The sequence below is a fragment of the Papio anubis genome, chromosome 14 (genome assembly GCF_008728515.1).
Source record: "Papio anubis isolate 15944 chromosome 14, Panubis1.0, whole genome shotgun sequence".
In the NCBI taxonomy this organism is placed as follows: Eukaryota; Metazoa; Chordata; class Mammalia; order Primates; family Cercopithecidae; genus Papio; species Papio anubis.
The window spans coordinates 101,243,368-101,268,500 of NC_044989.1; the positions used below are offsets into that span (position 1 = coordinate 101,243,368).

General features: G+C 42.3%; 1 long non-coding RNA gene across 2 annotated transcripts in view; it reads right to left on the minus strand.

The window, feature by feature from the left end:
- LOC116270327 overlaps window positions 1-25,133 on the minus strand; it is a 90,653-nt gene that overhangs the window by 59,938 nt on the left and 5,582 nt on the right. For both annotated transcript variants that reach the window (XR_004178362.1, XR_004178363.1), the window contains exon 2: window positions 13,428-13,561. This is a non-coding gene — a long non-coding RNA (uncharacterized LOC116270327). The remainder of the gene's footprint in view (window positions 1-13,427; window positions 13,562-25,133) is intronic.

Below are 25,133 nucleotides of genomic sequence, written 5' to 3' on the forward strand. Positions count from 1 at the left end.
GGTCAAGGACACAGCTGAAGAGGGCTGGGGCTGGACCAGAGCTAGCCCAAGGTGACTGGAGGAACTCAAGGTTGAGAGCCACCTGAGGAGCCTGACAGTCTGTTTTAGGAACTGAAAATTTATGTGAAAAAGCAGGTCTCTAAGGGAGCAGCAGTTCGTGCCTGTAATCCCAGCCCTTTGGGAGGCTGAGGAGGGAGGATCAAAGGATTGTTTGAGGCTAGGAGTTCAAGACCATCCTGGGGGAACATAGTGAGATCCCCATCTCTACAAAAATAAAACTAAAAAAATTAGTCAGGCATGGTGGTGTGCACCCATAGTCCTAGCTATTCAGAAGGTTAAGGCAGGAGGATCACTTACGCCCGGAAGTTCAATGCTGCGGTGAGCTACGATCACGCCACTGCACTCCCGCATGGGCAACAGAGCAAGACACTGTCTCAAAAAAAAAACAAAAACAGGTCTACATAGTAAGGGTCAGTCTTTAACTTCCTTAAGGTCTCACTTTAAAGAACCCTTACCAATCCTCCTCCTCCTCCTTCTTCTATTATCATTATTATTATTATTGTTATTATTATTATTAAGAGATATCTGGGCTGAGTGGGCAGTCTATATTCTGCTGCCTAGAGACAATTTCTCTTTAAAGAATCCAATGTGTCAACAGGGTGCAGTGGCTCACGCCTGTAATCCCAGCAGTTTGGTCAGGCCAAGGCGGGTGGATCACCTGAGGTCAGGAGTTTGAGACCAGCCTGGTCAACATGTCCAAACCCCATCGCTACTAAAAATACAAAAATTAGCTGGGCATGGTGGCAGGCACCTGTAATCCCAGCTACTCAGGAGGCTGATGTGGGAGAATCACTTGAACCTGGGAGGCAGATGTTGCAGTGAGCTGAGATCGAGATCGCGCCACCGTTGCACTCCAGCCTGGGCAACAAGAGTGAAACTACGTTTCAAAAAAAAAAAAAAAAAAATCTGATATGTCAAGGCTCATTTCTGCTAGAATGTTGCCGTGTTTCAAAGCTCCTGAGTGAATGATGGCTCTTACAGGGGTTATAGGCTCTCATTTTGCCCCCTGCTTTACTCATCTTTCCAGCCAGCCCTGGATCTCAGATGACAGCAAGTTCAACATTAGAGACAAAGATCATTTTCAACTAAGCAACTCTTGTGGTTCCCTGTCAACCCCAGAAACTTCCAATCCATAAGAGCCACAATATCCCCCTTTCCTAAAGTGAGTTCACGAAGGGAGACAGAGCTAGTGGACAGGGGTTGGCATGTTTATGTGACCTGCGGCAGCTCCCTTCCCCTGTGGACTGAGGAGTGTCACCCCGGGGTCGCGGTCTTCCCCACGGAGCCTCTTCCCCATGGAGCCTCGATGTGAACCTAGACTCTTCTGATCTCCAACCCTCAGCACTGCAGCACCTTTGTTAACCACCGGGGCTGGCATGCTGATAGAAAGTTATTCGCCATCCCAGTGATAGAATAACTGGTCCTGCTGTACTTTGGGTACATTGATCAATTTAGATTGTTCTCTACTAAGCACAAAGGACATGAAATAATTGAAAACAGAGTAAAAATATGTCTTCTTCTGAAGATGCAGATAATCATAATGGGAAAATAGGGGCTGACCCTCTGGGTTCTGTATAAATAAATGCCTCTGAGTTCATAGCAAGCGGACTCCAGGCCGGGAGGAACGGAGGTGTGAACTGAAGTGGGAAGTGGAGAGGGTACGTTTTTCAGGTGTTTGAAATGACTGAAGAGCAAGACTGGAGGAGAGGAGGGATCATGCCAAGAAGACAGAACAGCCTGAGTGTCCCAGGGGCAACGAGGGCCCCAGGAATCATAGGCAGCTGGGTTGGGAGAGTCCGATTACAGGAGAAGAGAGCAGGGCTCTGGAACTACAGCATGGGGACACAGGCGGGAAATCTGCAGGTGCCATTAATACGCATGGGCTACAGGTGAGCCAGGATGGAGCCAACAGGCCTGGAAGTCTGAGCATGCAGGGATTTGGAATTATGAAGTTTAACTTAAGACATCATGGAGAGGAAAAGCCATCAAAGAGAATGTGATCTGAAGGGAGGGAGGGATTCTCCCGTTATTTGTGTGCCCCTTCCTGGTGTGGCAAGCACGGGGAGATGTCAAGGGGTGCTGACTCCCAGAATTTACACTGAGAGAGCGAATGTGCGGACAGGCAGCATGGTGAATCCCCAGGTGAGCTGGTGTGAGGCCCGCGAGAACATGAGGGAGAGAGGGGAAAGCCAGCCAGAGTTCGAGGGCCTGCGAGTCAGCCTAGAAAGTTATGCTGAGCTGTTGAAATAGTCCATGTGGCAAGAGGCATAAGTTGGGTGGCGTTCCTCCCATGTTTACATGATTTCTCCTCATGTCACTGCTAAAACCTCTCGAATCTGAGTTGGAAGGTGGAGTAGCTACCATTTGAATTAGGGCAGTGGGGGCCAAGACAATCCTACTTTTTTTTATTTTTTTTGAGATGGAGTCTCACTCTGTCGCCCAGGCTGCAGTGCAGAGGCACGATCTCGGCTCACTGCAAGCTCCGCCTCCTGGGTTCAAGCAATTCTCTGCGTCAGTCTCCCATGTAGCTGGGACTATGGCGTGCACCACCACGCCCGGCTAATTTTTTTGTATTTTCAGTAGAGACGGGGTTTCACCATCTTGGCCAGGCTGGTCTTGAACTCCTGACTTCGTGAATCCACCCACCTCAGCCTCCCAAAGTGCTGGGATTACAGGTGTGAGCCACCATGCCTGGCCAAGACAATCCTACTTTTCATCAGGTTGCCGGGATCAGATATCTGAGTCCATGGAACCAAGAGATATGTTTATTCATGCATTTGCTCATTCACTCATTCACTTGTTCAACAAATATTATCATAAGCTTGGTCCTACCAATTGGGTGGTTTGATACAACTTATTTTGTCCATAAATAGGATGGCCATGAACTACAATACGCGTACATCCCTGTCCTCTTCAGCACAGCAGCTAGCAGGAAAGGGGGATGAAGACAAGGCAGAGGCAGGCAAGGATGCAGACAAGCCAGGGACCCCTGAAGGCGTGCTGAGCTAGGAGGCTCCACCAGCATCCTCCTCAACTTTATCATCTGGATTCTTCTACTTTTCCAGCCCCCAACCCAGTCCCCTCCCCTGGTGCCTGGTGCTCCACCCAGCCCCGACCACAAACTGAGTACACCCACATCCATACGTGAGCTAAGACTAACAAAACCACCACCATTTACTGAGAACTTCCAACGTGCCCAGGCCTAGGCTAGATGCTTTATGGTCAAGGTCACATTTATGCTCACACCCACTCTATGAAGGAGGCTCTGTCTTCTCTTTTGTACAGATGAGGAAATTGGGGTTTAGAGCGGTTAAACAGTTAGTCAGTGGTGGTGTCTCCTGCAGCATCGGAAGTTTCTTCTGTCTTCAGGAAAACAGTGGCTTTCACAGGAAGTCAAGCAAAATGGGTTGGAGTTTGTATTTGTTCCTCAGGGCTGCCGTAACAAAGCACCACAAACTGGGTGGCTTAGAACCATGGGAACGAACAACGGGACTCATGGTTCTGGAGGCCAGAAGTTCAAAACCGAGGTGTCAGCTAAACCAGGCTCCCTCTGAAGGCATTAGGGAAGGATGTGTTCCAGGAGTCTTCCCTCATTTCTGGTAGCTCCTTGGCTTGTGACAGCAGAACGCCAGTCTTTACACGATGTCCTCTGTGTGTGTGTGTGTGTGTGTGTGTGTACACACCCCCTTCCTATGAGGGCTCCAGTCATATTGGAGTAGGGACTGACCAGGGACCATACTACTGCAGTATGATCTCATCTTCACTGATTGCATCTGCAATAACCCTATTTCCAAATAAGGCCACATTCTGAGATCCTGGGGGTTAGGACTTCAACACAGCAATTTTGGGGGACACAATTCAACTCAACTCAAGCCAGAGTTGTGGGGGCAGATGGATGAGTCCTAGTTGTTTTGTGGCCTATTTCTCTACTGTCCCAGCAGGACCACACAGTGTGCTGCTACCTGTGTAGCAGCTAGGGAGAAAGACTGGGAATGGAGGGAAGGGAGGTTCTAGCAACCCTTCTCTCCTACTCGTGGGCCTCATCCATGCTCAGGCGGTGTCCGCTTCTCCTGAAGGGAATACAGAGGCCCCCCCATCTTGTGAGGACTCATATGTCCTCTGTGCATAGAGGTTGGCTTTTTTTTTTTTTTCTTTTTTGAGACAGAGTCTTGCTCTGTCGCCCAGGCTGGAGTGCAGCGGTGTGATATTGGCTCGTCACAACCTCCACCTCCTGGGTTCAAGCAATTATCCTGCATCAGCCTCCCAAGTAGCTGGGATCACAGGCTCACAGGCGTGTGCCACCACACCAGCTAATTTTTTTGTGTGTTTTTAGTAGAGACAAGGTTTCACCATGTTGGCCAGGCTGGTCTTGAACTCGCGACTTCAAGTGATCCACCTGCCTCCTCCTCCCAACGTGCTGGGATTACAGGCGTGAGCCACTGTGCCTGACCTCTCTGAGTATTTTCAATATGCAGTGGGTATAATCTGGGTTTGGAAGCTGTGGAGACAGATGGCCAACTGTACCTGGTTCAACCCGCTATTTTATGACAGAGGAAACCCAAGTCCAGCTCACACATCCGGTTCGTGGTCAAGGTGGTCAAGGAATGCAAGCTCCCAGCCCAGAGTTCCACTACCCTGCAATTCTTCTGTACACTCCACCCTCCAACTGTGGCTGGCAGGAGTAGTGTCGGCTGGAGGGCGTTTTCGTTTGCACCACACCTAATCTGGGACTGTTTTAAGCGGGAATCAGCAATCAAACAGCAGCGTCATTAGTTTCCAAACTTTCACGGTTATCAAGTTAAAATGGAGCCTTTTACTGCTTCTCCACGGAAGCCTCCTCTGTCTATTGCTTCCTGTATCCTAAAAATAAGACAATACTATAGTTTCTTTTTAAAGAAGAATGAAAAAAGAGAATGAGATAGAGCCCTCATACAGATTCTCATAAAAATCAAACGAAGAGACCCGGAGGGAGAGGCTGAGGGCATATTAAATTTCAGGCCTGCCTTCTGATATCCTTCAGATCAAGGCCCACGGGTCACTTTCTCTTCCTGGCTTCTATATATAGGCATGACAGTTAGACTGGCCTTTTCTCCAGAGGACAGCTCCACGCTGCTAGACGCGCACCCATGGGAATTTTGATAAGAAAGGGCTGCTCTAGTTTGCATTTTCTCTCTTCATACTTGGTGCTAGAACCAGTTCCAAAGTCAAGGAATTTTTTTTTTTTCCAGATTGTTACTTGAAGTGTAGAATAAAAAAGGATTGCTTTCCCAGCCTTCATGGCTGCATAGTTCAGATAGGGAACGCGATTCTATTTAAAGAGATGATGTAAACTATGACCGCACATGTGTTTACAAACACATGTCATGTCTAAGTTTCCAACTCTTAACTAACAATAAGCTCATGAATAGCTGCTAGCTAAGCCGAGTATTTACTCATGGCCAACAGAGACAGAAATATCTTGTTTAGATGGCTGATGCTGACACTGGATGCCAGAAGTTTCTGACAAGAGTTTTTCTCTCACTCTTTCCTTGGCCAGTAGCCACACCTCCCTGTGGCTGCAGTTTTCTTTTCCTTTAACCAGTGGCTTCCAGTTTACTGCTCACACCAGCGTGTTGGACCTTTCCCAGGATCTTCTCATAAAGCCTTAGTGCTGAGTGCTGGAAGTTAGATCACATGCACACCAATTTCTCTTCCAAACTAAACTGATTTGGAAATTGATTGCTGTGGCATTTCAAAAATCATGTGTTTTCTTCACTCCCTATTTTAACATGGAAAAGCTAAAAATTATTCATTAATTGGGAGGAAAAGATTGTGAACATTTTATTTATTCAAGAAACCAGGCCAGGCACAATGACTCACACCTATCACCCCAGCACTTTGGGAGGCCAAGACAGATAGATCGCCTGAGGTCAGGCGTTCGAGATCAGCCTGGCCAATGTGGGGAAACCCTGTCTCTACCAAAAATATAAAAAATTGACTGAGTGTGATGGTGGGCACCTGTAATCCCAGCTACTCAGAAGGCTGAGGCAGGACAATCACTTGACTCCAGGAGGCAGGGGTTGCAGTGAGCTGAGATGGCACCACTGCACTCCAGCCTGAGTGACAGAGCAAGACTCTGTCTAAAAAACGGTGGCTCACACCTGTAATCCCAGCACTTTGGGAGGCCAAGGCGGGAGGATCACGAGGTCAGGAGATTGAGACCATCCTGGCTAACACGGTGAAACCCCGTCTCTACTAAAAATACAAAAAATTAGCCAGGCAGGGCGGCGGGCACCTGTAGTCCCAGCTACTAGGGAGACTGAGGTAGGAGAATCTTTTGAACCTGGGAGGCGGAGCTTGCAGCGAGCCGAGATGGCGCCACTGCACTCCAGCTCTAGCCTGGGTGACAGAGCAAGACTCCATCTCAAACAAACAAACAAACAAACAAACAAAAATCCCACCAATTAACAAATTTGAGGCACAGAATTTTTGAGGCACAGAATTTTAAAGCCATGAATCTGGGGGAAAATCTTTCAAAATAAAAGGGGTAGCATTTATCAGCACCCCTTTATAGGGTAAGAATTTTGAACATAAAATTGAAAAAAACAGGGTAGTCCTTAACATCACCTGTGAAATTGTCCTCTCAAAACAGATGAATGAAACCTCTGGATCCAATCACCCATTGACAAGAAATCCGGGAGACAAATGAACATGTTAAATGGCTGCCAAAAATTGCCATTCACAATATCTAGACCACGGCAAACTCTGTAGGACAAATTACCTAGTTTCTTCAATAAGTATATCAGAAAGGACAGAAGTGGGGGCAGGAATATCAGAGGGTCATTCTATTAACGACTTCAAACAGCAATCACTTGCAATGTTCAGACCTTATTATGGAGACAATGGGAGGTTTGAACATTAACTGGATGTTTGATTATGTTAAGGTACCATTGTCAAATCTGAACGTTGTAATGACACTATTGTGTTTACACATTTAAAAAATACTTCCCTTTCTTTTAGAAGGATATATTGAAATGTTTACAGATGAGAGATCCTGGATTTGCCTCAAACAATGTGGTGGGCAGGAGAGAGATGAGAGCACAGATGAAACAAGAGAGCCTTGACTTGCTCGTGGTGGAACAGGGATTTGAGTGAGGATTTATGAGGTTCTGCCTACTTATGCATATGTTTGAGATTTTGCATGATAAGACAAAAAAGATAGCATTGCTTAAAGCAAAAATATAGAATCCAGAAATGTCCCCCAAAACTGGAACAAATCAGAGGCGGCACAAGTGTAGGTTCTTGAACGTCCTCAAGTCCCCTCTGCCACCTCCTGTCACCTTGCCTGATGCCTTCTGTTTCACTTTTTTCTCCCAAGTGTCCCAGGCCTGGCTGTGTAGGGAGACTCTGGTCAAGATCCACTGGGAGGTACGCGAGTGTGTGAGGCGTGCACCAGCCCTCACGGAGGACCCGCTGGAGTTCTCAGTCCCCTTCTTGCTCCTCGGGGTCCTCCCACTTCCTGGCCGCCATCGATGGAAATTTTTTTTTGAGACAGAGTTTCGTTCTGTCGCCCAGGCTGGAGTGCAGTGGCACGATCTTGGCTCACTGCAGCCTCCGCCTCCTGGGTTCAAACGATTCTCCTGCCTCAGCCTCCTGAGTAGCTGGGATTACAGGCACCCGCCACCATGCCCGGCTAATTTTTTGTATTTTTAGTAGGGAAGGGGTTTCACCGTGTTGGCAGGGCTTGTCTCAAACTCCTGGCCTCAGGTGATCCACCCGCCTTGGCCTCCCAAAGTGCTGGGATTACAGGTGTGAGCCACCTTGCCCAGCCATCAATGGAAATAAAAAACAAATTTTTAAAAAGATTTGTATTCCAAGCAACTTACTTCTCTTTGCTCATCCCCAGCCTATCGTGACAGTTCCCTGAGGATTCCTTTCCTCATTTTACAAAGCACAGCTCTTTCCCTGAGGAATACAGTCTCAGGTTTTAAATCAGGACTGTAGAGTGCAAAAGTGGCCACAGTATTTTGCAGCTTCTCCCATCAACAGGTGTAGTTCGTTTCCTGAGCCCTTTGATCTAGAATGACCTTGTGACCTGGAACCAGCAGACAGCCTGAGGGAGGCAGTGCACATTCTGAGCTAGGGCCCTTAGGAGGCGTGCAGCTGCCGTTCTGCTTCTCCTGGAACAGGACCTCCTTGAGAACACTCCCCGGACTGACTGCGGGGTCGGGGGACCACACAGAGCAGAGCTGAGCCACCGGGATGAGGCCCCTAGATCGCCCAGCTCCCAGCCGACCACAGATCATGAGTGATCCTGGCAAGACCAATCAGGCCAGCACACAGCAGAACCTGCCGACCAGCCTAGACTTCTGAGCTCGGTAGACAGTTGTCGTTCTAAGGCATTCACTTGGGGATATTTTAAAATGCAGAAACAGCTAAGGGATATAACCTGCAATTATTAATACTTTCCTACTGCATGGCGCAGTTGGGTCGTTGTTAAGGAGTAACAGGCACTTGACCAGCGTGGTGATAGGGGCATCAAGAAGAGTATTAATAAGACTTAGAGGTCAGAGAGGTCTTCCCAGAGCAAGAGATGCTTAAATTGAGACCTGAACAGGAGTAGAAATTAGCTAGGGAAACAATGGGAAAACATTTCCAGGGAGATGGGACTGTTCTCAGAAGGCTGGAGGCACCAGAATGAATGAATGAATGAATGAATGAATGAAGAGATAGATAAATGAATGGATGGATGAATGATGAATTATCAATGTGACTTTTTTTTTTTTTGAGACGGAGTCTCACTGTGTCGCCAAGCTGGGGTGCAGTGGCGCGATCTCGGCTCACTGTGACTTCCAACTCTCTGGTTTAAGCGATTCTCCTGCCTTAGCCTCCCAAGTAGCTGGGATTACAGGCATGCACCACCATGGCCAGCTAATTTTTGTATTTTTAGTAGAGACGGGGTTTCACCATGTTGGCCAGGATGGTCTCGATCTCCCGCCCTCGTGATCTACCCGCCTCAGCCTCCAAAAGTGCTGGAATTACAAGAGTGAGCCACTGCGCCCAGCCTCAATGTGACATCTTTGAATCAAAGACCCTTACAGCAAAGACAGATATGTTCAAGGTTGCAATAAAATGAAGCTTTTAGCTTCCATCTGAATTGTCTGGGTATTTTGTCTTTGAGATCTTGAAGTCTAACCTCTCAGGGAGGTAAACTGAGCCCGAAGTACAGTCTGCTTAGTTTTCTAGAGATTCCAGTACACATTTATCCACCGTGAGAAAATGAGTTCCTTATGGCCATGGATTGTGTATTTTAGTATTCCTAGACCTACCAGCTACCTGGCACCAAGTGTGTGAGTAAATAAACAAGCCACTGTATTACTAACAAGGCTTTAGAGTTCACCAGGGACATTTTCAGCATACTGTTTTTTATTTTTTTTGAGACAGAGTCTCACTGTGTTGCCTAGGCAGGAGTGCAATGGCGCGATCTTGGCTCACTGCAACCTTTACCTCCCTAGTTCAAGTGATTCTCCTGCCTTAACCTCTGGAGTAGCTGGGACTACAGGTGCAAACCACCACCCCCAGCTGATTTTTGTATTTTTAGTAGAGACGGGGTTTCACCATGTTGGCCAGGCTGGTCTCGAACTCCTAACCTTAGATGATTCACCTGCCTCGGCCTCCCAAAGTGCTGTGATTACAGGTGTGAACCACCGTGCCTGGCCTTCATCACTTTTTATTAGTACTGTAGGCCCAAGTTTGCTCATGCCCTGTCACCAGTCTCTGCCTAGATCTTAGTATATATAAATATCACTTTATTCAAACAGCCTTGGCTTCAGTTTTGTCGGCCTTACATACTCTACTGCTGTGTTCATTTTGATCATCCCTTGAACGTTTTAAAATCAGCACCTCCTGAACTTCTCACTGGGAGGAGTCTGATCCTTCGTCTCTGTGCTTTCCTGTGTTGGAGAATGATTAGAGCCTCCAGGGTCGTGAACCCACGTTACATTCACTCTAGTTTCAAAAAGGGGCAATGCTTCGAAAAGGCTCAGGGTGGAAACCACGTGATGCTAGAACCGAAATAGAAATATGCCAGTTTTCAGCAATGAGTAACCAATTTATACATCTTTCTGGTATACCAGAGAGAAAGCAGCTAGAGAGCCTCCTATTTTCTTTGAATTAAAGACCTATGAGATACAAAAATCTGAATTAACCTATAGGTTTCAGCTGTGGATTTTATTTACAGAGATAAAACTTGGGGCTTACATGTATCTGTTCCTAATATCTGATGGAGTGCTGAGCCAAGGAGGAAAGATTAATAGATATTTAGACAGGTAAGGGGCATTAAAGATCATCTGGTTCCATATACTCGTCATTTACACACTCATCTTACAGAAAAGAAACTGAGTCAGGGAGAAGCTAAGCGTGTGCCCAAACTCAGAGAGCTACATGTATTTGGGGGTGACATATGCATTCATTACTTTGATTGTTGCTGATGGTTTCTCAGTGCACATACATGTCAACACTTCAAATGATATACTTTAAATATGTGCAGTTATTGTATGTCAAGCGTGCCTCAGTAAAGCTTTCTTTAATAAAAAAGAATAAAGGTAAGATAAAGGGGAAAAAAACCCAAACCACTATTGGACTATCATCTTTAAAAATCCAACTATGGACATGTTTTCCAACCAATTAATTATTTGATGGAATGAGAGGGAAGGAGAACTCACAAATCAAAAGCAATGTAAGGGACCTAGCTATCAAATGCAACGCGTACATTTATTTGAATCCAGATTCAAGCTGGGAGCGGTGGCTGACAGCTGTAATCCCAGCACTTTGGGAGGCTGAGGTGGGTGGATCACTTGAGGTCAGTAGTTAGAGACCAGGCTGACCAACATGGTGAAACCTTGTCTCTACTAAAAATACAAAAATTAGATGGGTGTGGTCGTGGGCGCCTGTAATCCCAGCTACTCAGGAGGCTGAGGAAGGAGAATCACTTGAACTCGGGAGGCAGAGGTTGCAGGGAGCTGAGATTGCACCATTGCACTCCAGCCTGGGTGACAGAGCCAGACTCCGTCTCAAAAATAAATAAATAAGCTGGGCGTGGTGGCTCACGCCTGTAATCCCAGCACTTTGGGAGGCCGAGGAGGGCAGATCACCTGAGGTCGGGAGTTTGAGACGGGAGTTGGTGAAACCCCGTCTCCACTAAAAATATGAAAAGTTAGCCGGCCTGGTGGCAGCGCCTGTAGTCCCAGCTACTCAGGCGGCTGAGGTGGGAGAATGGCGAGAACCCGGGAGGCGGAGCTTGCAGTGAGCCGAGATCGCGCCACCGCACTCCAGCCTGGGCAACACAGCGAGACTCCGTCTCAAAAAAAAAAAAAAAAAAAACCCGAGAGGGAAAGACCAACATGGAGAAACCCCGTCCCTACTAAAAATACAAAATACACGTATGCAGCCAGGCATGGTGGTGCATACCAGTAATCCCAGCTTGAACCAGGGAGGCGGAGGCTGTGGTAAGCCGAGATCGTGCCATTGCCTGGGCAACAAGAGCAAAACTCCATCTCTAAATAAATAAATAAGTGAATAAATAAATAAATTTGAATCCAGATTCAAACAACTCAACTTCAAAGTAACATTTATGAGAACATCAGGAAAATGTATACATTGACTGAATATTTGATTATTTTAGGGATTAATGGTTTTTTAAAGCATGATAATGTTATTGTGATTTTGCTTTAAAGAAAAGGTAGGTTTTTTAGAGAGACACAGACTGAATTATTAATTGATGAAACGTTAGGATGCCTGTCATTTGCTTCAAAACAATCCGATGAAGACATTTGAAATGTTAGAAATTATCAAGATTTTTGGTGTGAACATGGTATTCTGGGTAGTTTTAAAGAGTCCTTGTATTTTTTGTTTGTTTGAGATGGAGTTTTGCTCTTCTTACCCAGGCTATAGTGCAATGGTGCGATCTTGGCTCACTGCAACCTCTGTCTCTAAGGTTCAAGCAATTCTCCTGCTTCAGCCTTCCAAGTAGCTGGGATTACAAGTGCCTGCCACCATGCCCGGCTAATTTTTTGCGTTTTTAGTAGAGACAAAGTTTCACCATGTTGGCCAGGCTGGTCTTGAACTGCTCACCTTAGGCAATCTGCCCACCTCAGCCTCCCAAAGTGCTGGGATTATAGGTGCGAGCTATCGCACCCGGCATGGAGTCCTTGTATTTTTAAGATGCATAATGACATCTTCACAGATGAAACGACGTCATATTTGGGGATTTGCTTCAAAATAAACTAGACAGCGGGGAGTTGGTGGGGATATAGATGGTCATTGTGGACGCTGCTTATGGATATGTGGTGGTTCAGTGAGAGATTCCTCTCTGGCTTGGTAATATATTTGATATTTTCCAAGGTATAAAGTTTAAAAACCAAGGCTATAAAGTTATTGATTTACATCTGGAGTATGAATTGGTGTTGGCTCATTGTGTGAAGGGCTAGTGAGGAACTGGGCACATGCACGGAACTAGGGAAATGGCACACAGATTCTAAATGGAAACAGGAGAACTGTGTTTCCAGGTCTCTGTGACACACGCTTTGCAGTGTGGACATACAGAAAGCAGGCAATAAGGCTATCAAAAAAAAGAAACCCATTGTCCTTTATGACACACGAAAGCCATTTAACCTCCATCGCCATCAGAAGCCTGCAAGTACTGGTGTTTGAAATAAAATGAATGTGCTGGTATTTAAAGATGAAAAAGCCATCCTCAGCATATGAAGCAAAAGTTGTAAGAAATTGTTAAATACTCTGTTTCTGCAGTTTCTCCCTAGGTCAACGGTGATGTTTTGCTCAGAGAAAACTGAAGTTTGAATTGTTCCAGTTCTGCATCATATCCTGTTTCAGGCTGCCCAAAAACAAAACCAGACACAACCACCACCACAAAATGCCTTGCCTTCAATAGTCTTCGCAGTGTTCAGAATAAAGGCTCTGGTTTTCCCTTGGGCTCGATTTTCATGATTGTGTCTCCTTCGTCAATGTGTTTTTCGTCTTCCTCACTTTCAAACTGCACTTCCTGTCCAGAAACACTAAACCAAAAGTTATATTTAACTTTTCACACAGAATCCCTCATGTTGCATCCAGGAAGCCGAGCCTGTAAGTGCAGAGTGGGATCACAGGGTCAAGATGTTTCCTGGATAGCAGCTCCATCACTGCTCCGTCCAAACTCGCAACGTCCCCGCCATCCACACCCCTGTCCTCAACTCAGAGCATCTGTGAGGAAGAGCAGCCACTAGCAAACAAGGGGCTCATTTTGTGTGTGCATTGCTGCCTCTCAATGCCAGGGGCACTGGATTTTGTTGACTCCCCCTTGTTCACTCATGCAGACCATGAGTGATTGTCACCTGTGTAAGCGATCTTTCCCTGTCCAGTTACTGTCACTTGTCACCCGTCCACTTGTAGGTAAGGCTCCAGGAGAAATGCTTCCTTCCCTTCTTGAGGGTAGATTCAACTGCATGGTAGATGAAGGGATCAGCAGCTGGAGATCAACAGGGCAGATTTATTACTGATAAAAACTAGGATGGAGGTTGTGGCATAGGTAGTCAATCCAAGCTGACTTGCTAACACACTCTCCATCACTCCTTCGCACGCATCCCTCCCCTACACCCAGCTCCAGTGGAAAGTCCACTTAGGAAAAGCATGCATTTGCAAGCATACCCTCTAAGCCAAGATCTACTTCACACTGGCCTGGGGCAGACAGGAAAGAAGAGAGGTTGGTACTTCAGGGCTTAGAGCCTTTTAATACATTAGATCCTCCCAGTGGAGAACATGGACCAATTGCTGTCTCTCATGAATCATGTAGCCTGCAGAGGAGTGAGTAAGAGATAGTAACAGACCAGGAGTACTGCTCAAGAGGACATCAACTCACAGGTAATAGGGGGAGTGGGGTAGGAATGTTCCTTCCTAATAAGTGGGTGCATATTAGGGGGTGGGGTAGATGTGAGGTGGCTGTGAGTGTTCAGGACAAAGGAATGAAAAAAAGAAAATAAGGACTCAAACATTCCACCCTAGGAATCGCAAGCTTAGTGGAGGAACAAAGACAAGAAATGGCTGGTGTCAGCTGAGTTATTTACTGCTTCAAGTCAATGACTGAGTGATGGCCTTTCATGTTACAGCTTTTCTGAGTAGATGCCTAAGCAGATCCTGAGCAGTGAAGTTGAAGCTTAGTGGGGATTTTTCGAAACATGGGAACTAGACAAGGAAACTCAGTTTCTAGTTCAAGACCTATGAGCAAAATTGGATAACTGACCCCCTGATAACCTTTGCAGTAAATTGATACGCACAGGAAATGACATGGCTTGGAACAGCTTTTAAAGTTAACTTAAATGTTCAGGGTCTCACTCCAACTGAGGGTACTAAATAATGGAACAGAGAGTAAAGTGCTTATATATAGTAATCATTATGGTTATATTTAGAATCAGACAGGCCGAATGTGTAAAATTCAATGTTTATTGATTGTTGTGATGCGAAAATATCTAAAATAACTCCATGCAAGCAGGCATACATTTGCTTAAAATTACATTCCTAATATTTAGCAGAATGCCTGGTCCACCACAGCCGCCCCATAAACACTTGTTGGATGAAAGAATGAATGTCAAGCTACTGGGTATCAATGGTGTATATATTGTTGCGGAGGACAGTAGAGATTGGTTTTAGTAAGAGATTTTCTGTTGTCTAGGAGGACAAGGAAAATATTAAATAAATCTGGTTTACCAAAAGCTATAACAAGATATAGAATAAGAGCCAAGCAAGCTAGTCTGGGCTTGGAGAAGCAGTCAGATCGCTGAGATTAGAAATAGAACACAGAATAGGTTTCCAGGCCTGTTCATGTAAGCACCTGTGTTCTCTAACGCTGCTTAGCAGTGGGTGATGAGGTTCTTTACCCATAGAGTCAAGAAACCTCATCTGTTTCTCACTCAAAACCAAGCAGAGTGAGCCTCATGGATGGAAAACATCCAGAAACACAGATGAACTTCTGCTTCTGGCCAAAATGTAGTAACAAGGACTGGACTTATTCTTCCACTTGAAAAGACTGTAACACCGAAGAAAACATATGTTTTCAAGACATTGGACATCAAGGAATGAAGGACAGGCGACACCGAGAGGGAAAAACAAACAAACGTGCCCCAATTTGCTGCCTTCAGAGAATGTCCCAAGCTGTAGCACAGGGAGGGGAAGCCAGGTGGGGCCCCATAATCTCCTTGAGTTGAGTAGATGGAACTGGGAGTCCAGGGAGGCCAAGGTGACTGAGTTTTCAGGGAAGAGTACTGAAAACCAAAAAACTGCACATGAAGAAAACTCTTGAAATCAGCAGGAAGTTTCCCACAAGTCTTCAACTGAGTATTAATCAGCATATGCATACAAGGAAACCACCAGAAGGCAGGTGGATATTACCCAAAAGCATTAGAGGAAACAATCTTCTAAGCTCACACAGGGCTAGGAAAGTTTCTGTTCCCACCAGCCAGTGTGAAAAACCTCCCAGTTCATGGAGCATCAGATAGAGAATTCAGAAGAGTTTTGCCTGGTACACCATACGCACTCCATAAACACTTGTTGGGTGAAAGAATGAATGTCAAGTTAGTGGGTGTGGGTGGAGTATATACTGTTGGGTAGGACAGTAGGGTAGTAGTGGGACAAAATTATCACTAGACTACCCAAAGCTCTAGTCCCACCTACCACATCTTAAAAGCAAAATCTGAAAGGGTAAAACTATTTCCAAGTAACTTAACTGCATGTCAAAACAAAGTTCGATAATATTTATAGGGATGTAAAAATATCCAGAACTCAAAAGGTAAAATTCATAGTCTGCCCTTCAGTCAAATATTACCAGGCATATTTTCTACTTCTAGAAAGAAGTAGAAAAATATGAGGGGAGGGTAATTAATGGAAACCTACCCAAAAATGACACAAATGATAGAATTACTAGACAAAAACATTAAAACAGCTATTAAAACTATGTTTCATATGCTTGAGAACCTATAGGAAAGATTAAATATAAGCAGAGGCATGGAAGACATAAAAAAGACTCAAATAAAACTTTTAGAAATAAATTATTCAATGTTTGAGATAAAAAATACTCCAGATGGGGTTAACAGAAGATTAGGTACTACAGAAGAAAAGGTTAGTGAACTTGAAGACCTAGCAATACGATTTATCTGAAATGAAAACAGAAAGAAGAAAGACTGGGGAAAAAAAATTAACAGAACATCAGTGAATTGTGGGACAACTTAAAGAAACCCAATGTACATGCCATTACAGTCCCCTAAAGGCAGTAGGGGACAGAAAAAATATTTAAAAAAATAATGGCCAAAATTTTTCTAAATTTGATGAAAACTATAAACACACAGATTTAAGTCTCATGAACTCCAAACACAAGAAACATGAAGTAAACTACACCAAGCCATATCATAATAAAATTGCTTTAAATCATGGATAAATAAATAATATGAAAAGCCATCCAGGGGAAAAAGATATATTATGTACAAAGGAACAAAAATAAGAATGACAGCTGTCTTGTTTGAAACAAGGGAATGTAGAAGATAAGGGAGCAAACATCTGAAAAAAATTGCCGTCTTAGGATTCTATATCCAAAAAACATATATCTTATAAAAACAAAGGCAAAATAAAGACTCTTTCAGACATACAAAAGCTGAAAAAATTCATCACCAGCAAAGCTGAACTACAAGAAGTGGTAAAGTACCTCATCTAGGCAGAAGAAAATGATACTAGATAGAAATCTGGATCCATGCAAAAGAAAGAAGAGCACTGGAAATGGTAACTATATGCGTAAATTTAACATTTTTTTCTACGTATTTAATCTCTTTAAGAGATTATTGGAAGTTTTAAAAAATAATACTATAGGCCAGGTGCAGTGGCTCACGCCTGTAATCTAGCACTTTGGGAGGCCGAGGCGGGCAGATCACAAAGTCAGGAGATCGAGACCATCCTGGCTAACACGGTGAAACCCCGTCTCTACTAAAAATACAAAAAGTTAGCCGGCCTGGTGGCGGGTGCCTGTAGTCCCAGCCACTCGGAAGGCTGAGGCAGGAGAATGGCGAGAACCCGGGAGGCGGAGCTTGCAGTGAGCCGAGATCGCACCACTGCACTCCAGCCTGGGCCACAGAGGGAGACTCCGTCTCAAAAAAATAAATAAATAAATAAATAAAATGTATGACATCAATAGCACAAACGCTGGGAGAGGAGAAATGGAAGTATACTGTTGCAAGTTTCTCATACTATTATTGAAGTGATATAGTATTACTTGAAGATAGACTGATAGGCTAATCATAAAGCAACCAGCATTAAAACACAATAGCTTTAACTAATAAACCAACAAAGGAGATAAAATGGAATTATTTAAAAATGCTCAACTAATCCAAAAGAAGACAGAAAATGAGAGAGAACAAATAACAGATAATATAAAATATGTAGCAAGATAATAGATTTAAATCCATCCATATCAATGATCACATTACATGTACCTGGTCTAAATAGGTCAATTAAAAGACAGAGATTTCTGACTGGGTAAAAAAATAAATAAGATCCAACTATATTATGCATTCCCACCACCCCAAAACCCAGATATTTTGTAATCCTTTAATCCACACAATGTGCTGCTGGCACCTGGACAAGTGCACCCTTCTCTTGATATTTCATCCGGAACATTCTCCACCCAATGAACCTCTATTCCTGAAACATTTTATGCAACAATATTTGGCTTTAAGTTTCTCCTTCTGCAATGACTCCTTGCTACTGACCCATCCAACTCAGACTTCATTTTAAGTAACTGTATTTTTGCCCAATTTGTTTCTGTCTGAAGGTGTAAACCACCTTGGTTGATCTTCATACTTTGCAACACACATGGACAGAGTGTGGGGTGCCTCTTCCACATCATGTACCCTTTAGAAAGACATAAAAAGTTTGTGGATAAAACTATTTCTGCCTATTGTCTGCTTTTGCCCTCTCTCATTCCCTGGGCTTTTTCCATCCTGGAAATGATGCCCATAATGGCCCATTCTCAATTCAAAAATAGAGTGAAGAGCCAGAAAGGGAAGGATTGGGAAGGGCTGACTTCTCTCATTCCAATGTCACAATAAGGTAAGGCTCAGTTTGGGGAAGCTTTTATTTTAACCCATAATCTGATTTGTCTCAATATTTCTATGAGGTGGAGAGAGAGCAAAAGGACGAAAGAATTATATATGGCCATGTAAGTGGAAGAGTATGCCCGTAATTCGAAGGCTCTATGTTTGAGATGTTTCTGCAGAAACAGAATGGGCTGCCACCCTGCCTTGCACTCGTGTGGTAAAGCAGTTGTTCTCTGGCCACAGGTAGCCACTCAATTATGGCTTCGATCTAACCTACCCCATGAGAATCAACCATTCGGCTGACCAGAGCAGGTTCTCTGCACTAAGCGTATGAATCACACTAGAGGAACTGAGAGACAGGGAAGGCTTCAGGGAAGAGGTGGTGTTTGAACTAGGCATTCAGGGTCCTTAGGGAAGAATCATTTTATGTTTCTAGTCCTCAATTTTCTTGTCATTAAAATGAGGAAAGATTGCTTAACCCACCCACAGACAGGAGGTGCTGTCCCTGGAGGAGCTTCCCTTCCCAATCCCACCATCATATTCAGTGTGGACCACTTCAGGGGCTGAGCTTGCTTAAAGTCATCATCAACGACTCTAGTCAAGCACTTAGGGAAGAATCAGTTATACCAAGATGGTTATACTTTTAATGTCTGATCTGGGTATAAACACTTGGTATGACTCACCATCCTTCTTCTGATGAGTTGTGAAAGGTCACTTCCAGGCCACAACTCCATAGAGTATATTAATAAGGACTTCTGGCTTCAAAGACCAGTTATTAGATAGCAACTCCTAGTAGGTTACTTTCCCAACTATAAAATGTGGCTGATCATAATACCTAACTCAAAGTTAATGTAGGGGAAACAGTACAATGCCAAGGACCTAAGCATTTAACATGTGTTATTATTAGTCATCGTTTAAAGACACAGTTATGCCAATTTTAAGTGGTCATGGAAAATCTTACTTTCTATCTCTTACTTGGGGATATGGTAAAACTTCAAGTCATGAATGTTAAAACACAAAAATATATCTACTAATACATTGGAACACCACCTAAAAGTCTCCACTGAGGATTACTGTGTTGAGGAAAATGCCCCTTGGTGAAGGTCTTTTACCATTTCATTAACTAAACTTCCTTAGAATGGCATCACGAACAAACCAGTGTTGTGCAACTCTGCTCTATAATAAGCGAGGTCAGAGCAGCCTTCCAGATCCAAAAGGCCTCATTCAATACTGAAACTTCCAATTGTCCTGAAGGAGATGGGTTTCAGGGCCCCCAGCCTTTGTTAGTGAGATTGCTGGCTACAGCCAAGCGAAGAGGTCAAAAAATCCTCTTCTCAAAAAGCAACTATAAAACTGAACAAAATTGGCAAGAAAAACAATTTCAGTACCCTTCAAATTGATCAAAGGAATCTAACAATCTAAGAAGCATTTGTGCACAAAAATCTACTAACAACAGTGGGAGTCTGTGGCATTCCTGCCTGGGGCTGCTTCCATTTCCCCTCCCTGGATAGATGAAGAGAATGTTCTGCCAGGGCAGGTGGGCCATGAGGTCCAGCAGCTTCACTGCCACCATGAAAGGGGCTTGCTTCATTTGGAGCAGAGGAGGACACCCACATCCAAGATGGTCCAGAAATGAGACCATCTTGGCAGTGGGCAAGGGGTGGCCTTAGTAGCCTGGGGTTGCCTTTCCGATTGGGGCAAGCATATTTCTGGTTACCTGCGTGTTAGTGCAGAAGAGACTGAAGACATCCCAAAGCAGCCACACACTCATGGTCAACCATGAGGCTATACACAAGACACAGAGGGAATGCAAGTGAAAAGTAAAAGCTTGAAAACGGCTTGAAAATGACCTGAATTGTTAATGTATCCCCTGCCCACTCACAGATACACCAGCAGAAACTTTATTAATTTGAGGTTCTTGAGCAAAGCCTGTGTCAAGTCTAAACCCTGTAATCAAAAGGCAGACATTATCATATTGGAATGAAAACTGTAAATCAAAAAGTGTCTGAGACAGATCTTAACTGATTTAGAAGTCAACCTTGCCAAGGTTGAGGATGTGCCTGGGAAAAAGAAACACAAGTTATAGTCGGACCTATGGCCTGTGCTTCTTCCAAAGAGGGTTTTGAGGACTTCGACATTTAAAGGGGAAAGAGTGGGAAGGAGGGAAAGGAGGAAGAAAAAAAATAAAAAAACAAAGAAAGGGAGGTTCTTGTGAGGCTTTGATTAGCACTCACTGAATCCACATTTGACATGTGAAAAGAGAGGAGTGTGGGGAAAGTAGTTTATGCATTAATGTACATTTTACATAAGATAAAGCAAGCATGTGAAATTTCAGCTATCTGAAAACAAAAGGAAGGCAGTTTTTGTGTGACTCAGTTCCCAAGCTTAACTTTCCCTTTAGCATAATGACTTTGGGATCCCAAGATTTTATTTCCTTTTCACAAAACTAAGGTCTAGCCAGGTGTGGTGGTTCATACCTGTAATCCCAGGACTTTGGGAGGCTGAACCAGGAGGATCGCCTCTGTCCAGGATTTGAGATCAGCCTGGGCAACATGGCAAGACTTCATATCTACAAAAAAATTTTTTAAGGATTAGCTGGGCATGGTGGTGGGTGCCTATGGTACCAGCTGCTCAGGAGGCTGAGGCAGAAGGATCACTTGAGTGTGGGAGGGCAAGGCTGCAGTGAGCCATGTTCAGGCCATTGCACTCCAGCGTGGGTGATAGAGTGAGACTGTATCTCAAAAAAACAAACAACAACAACAACAACAAAACGACTGAGATCCAACTACATCTTGTCTACAAGAGATAGAAGACACAGACCTGAATATGCAAAGAGGCTAGAAGGAAAATAATGGAAAAGGACATATGAAACAGTATCTATAAGAGACCTCAAGTGGCTTTATTAACATCAGACAAAATAGACTTGACTACAAAACATATTACCAGAGATATATAAGAATATTTCCTAATAATAATACAGTCAATGCATCAGGAAGCATAACAATTTCGAATGTATACATACCTAAAAACAAAGCTTCAAAATATATAAAGTAAAAACTGACAGAATTGAAGTTAAACTAAACAAATCCATAAAATAGTTGAATATTTCATTATCACCTCTTAATAACTGATTAAAAAAACTAGATATACAATCAAAAAGGATATAGAAGAATTAAACAACACTGCTAACCAATTCAGTCTGACATATACTCATCACTCTGACTACAGAATATACATTTTTTTCAAGAGTATATGAAACATTCTCTTAGACCATATGTTAGGCCACAAAACAAGTCTCAGTATATTTAAATAGATTAATTATATAAAGTAGGCTCTCTGGCTATTATGGAATTAATTTAGAAACCAGTGAAAGAAGTAAATCTGGGAAATCCCATGATACTTGAAAATTAAACAACACATTTTCATATAACTCATGGGTCAAAGAAGATATCACTAGGGAAATTAGAAAATACATTAAGCTAAATGTAAATGAAAACACAACATATAAAAATGTATAGGATTCAGCTAAAGGACTGCTTAAATGCCTGTAACACAAAAGACCTCAAATCAATAACCCAATATTATACATTAAGAAGATAGAAAAAGAAGACGAATCTAAGTCCAAAGCAAATAGAAGAAAGGAAGGAATAAAGATTACAAGAGAAATCAATGAAACAGAAAACAGAAAAACAAGAGAAAAATCAATGAAACCAAAATTAGTCTTTGAATAGAACAATGAAATTAAGAAATGCTTAACTAGACTGGTGAAGAAAAAAGAAAGAAGCCACAAATTTCCAAAATCAAGAATGAGAGAGAGGACATCATTATTGATCCTAAGAAATGAAAAACATTATAAGGGCTATTATGAACAACTTTATGCCAACTAAATAGACCAAAAAATGGACAAATATTTAGAAAGACAAAAAATATCAAAACGTACTCAAGAAGAAATAGAAAATCTCAATGGAGCTCTAAGAAGTAGAGAAGTTGAATTAGCTTACAACTTTCCACGAAGAAACTTAAGAACTTGATGGCTTCACTGGTGAATTCTACGTAATAATCAAAGAAGATGTAATATCAACCCTTCACAAACTCTTTCAAAAAATAGCTACACTTCCCAATTTATTTGAAGCCCAGTGTTACCCTGATATCAAAGACAGACAAATGCATTTTAAGAAAAAGCTATAAACCAGTTTCTCTAATGTTCATAGATGCATTATTCTTTAATAAGATATTATAATAGCAAACTGAATTCAGTAATATAAAAAGAATGATATGCTATGACAAAGTGAGATTTATCCCAGGAATGCAAGGTAGGTTTAACATTTGAAAATCAATCATATGATATAGTGTAATAGAATAAATAATAAAATTCACATGATTATCTCAATAAGTGCAGAAAAACACTTGACAAAAAAAACCCTCACACCCTTTTATGATAAAAACTCTCAATAAATTAGAAACAGAAGGCAACTTCCACAACTGGATAGAGAGCATCCGTGAAAAACCCATAGCTAACATTATACTGACTAGTGGAAAAATTAATGCTTCCCCCCTAAAATCAAGAACAAGGTAGAAATGTCCATTCTTGTCACTTTTTTATTTTTTAATTAATTAATTAGTTAATATCTATTTATTTTATTTTATTTTATTTTTGAGACGGAGTTTCACCCTTGTTGCCCAGACTGGAGTGCAATTGCGTGATCTCAGCTCACCACAACCTCCACCTCCCAGGTTCAAGTGATTCTCCTGCCTCAGCCGCCTGAGTAGCTGGGATTACAGGCCTGAGCTACCGCACCCAGCTCTTGTCATTTTTTAAAACATTGTACTGGAGGTTTTAGCCAGGAAAATAGTCAAAAACAAAACCATAACAACAACAATAAAAACAAAATGATAATAACAAAGTCATTCAGATTAGAAAGGAATAAATAAAACTGGATTTATTTTCAGAAGAGATGATTTCTGAGAATCATGTATGTAGAAAATGCCAAAGAATCCTCCTAAAACTAATAAGAACGAATAAACGAGTTGAGTTAGCAGGGTTGTCTGACACTAGATCAGTATAAAAGAAATAAATTATAATTTTGTATGCTAGCAATGAAAAATCAAAAATAAAACGAAGAAAATAATTCTGTTCATAATAGCCTCACAGAAAATAAAATAGGAACAAATTAGTAAAGAAAATACAAGACTCATACATGGAAAACTACAAAACATTCTTGAGAAAAATTAAAGACAAGCTAAAAAAATGGAAAGATACCCCAAGTGGACATGGATTTCAATATTATCATGATGACAATTCTCCCCCGGATTGATTTATTAATCTAACACAATCCCTATCAAACACCTAGGAAGCTTTTTTGGTGAGAATTGATAACCTAATTTAAAAACATCTATAAAAAAAAGCAAAGGACCTAGAGTAGCCAAAACAATTTTTTAAAAGAGAACAAATTAGGGACTGACATTACTCAATTTAAAACTTACTCTGAAACTACACCTTTTAAGACTATCTGGTATTAGCACAAGGATAGGTATATAGATCAATGGAGTGGAATTATGAGTCTAGAAACAAACCCTCACATTTACAACCAACTGATTTTCTAAAAAGACTCTAGAAAACTCAATTCAATGATGAAAGGGTAATCTTTTCAACAAACATTGCTGGGACAATTGAATGTCCATATGCCAAAAAAAAAAAAAAAGAGAGAGAGAGAAAGAACTTTGGCTCTCATTTCACAGCATAAACAGGAAAATTAATCCCCAATGGATCATAGACATAAATGTAAGGGATAAAATTATTCAACTTGTAGAAGAAAACATAGAAGACAATTTTTTCTGACCTTAGATTAGGCTATATATTTTTATGAGTGACACCGAAAATAAGATCTATACAAGAAAAAAAAATTGATAAATTGGACCCCATCAAAATAAAAATATTCATGCTTTGAAAAATACCACTAAGAAAATAAAAAGATAAACCAAAGACTCAGAGAAAATGCTTGCAAATCTGATAAAGGACTTATATACAAATTATATAAAGAGTTCTCCAAACATATATTGATAAGAAAACAAATAACCAAATACAAAAATGGTCAAAAGAATTGAATAGACATTTCACCAAAAAATTACACAAATGGCTAAAAAGCTCTTGAAAAGATGTTCAACAACATTAGTTACTGGGGAAATGCAAATTAAAACAATAGTGAGATACAACTACACGCTCACTGGAATGGCTATTATCAAAAACAAAAAAAAACAAAAAAAACCAGACAATATCAAGTGTGATGAGCATGTGGAGAAATCTTAACCATCACATGTTGCTGGTGAAGATTTAAGAGTGTAGCCACTGTAGCCAAGTCTGGCACTTTCTTAGAAAGTTAAACTTAACCACTTGATTCAGCAATTCCACTCCTACTTGTCTACCTAAGATAAATGAAAGCACATGTCCACACATAGACATGTATGCAAAAACTCAGAGCAGTGTCATTCATAACAGCTCAAAACTAGAAACAACCCAAGTGTCTATTAATTGGTAAATGAATAAACAAAGTATGTCTTAGGCAGACAATGAAATACTCTTGTGAAAGTCTTGTCATACTCAACTAAAACAGAGTTGAGAAGACAGGAGGGAAAAGCCCTGGGGACACATACCATCTCTCCAAAACTGTAATTCTCTGCAAGCCCAGTTGCTAAAACTGCCTGCTGTAAACCCTAAACCGGTTTTATCTACAGCTGCTGAAATAACTTGCTGCAATTCTAAGACTAGTTTTACCCACCACCATCAATTACCAGTCAGAGCTTGCCAGCTCCCTGAAACTTTAGTAGAGCCGATGAACCTTCTCAAAGAGCAACACGTAACATATCTCTTTTTAAAAAATACAACCTGTAAACTTCTCCTTGTTCTTTGGACACACCAAAGACAACCCAGTCTGTGCGTATGTCCCAAATTGCAATTCTTTCTTCCCA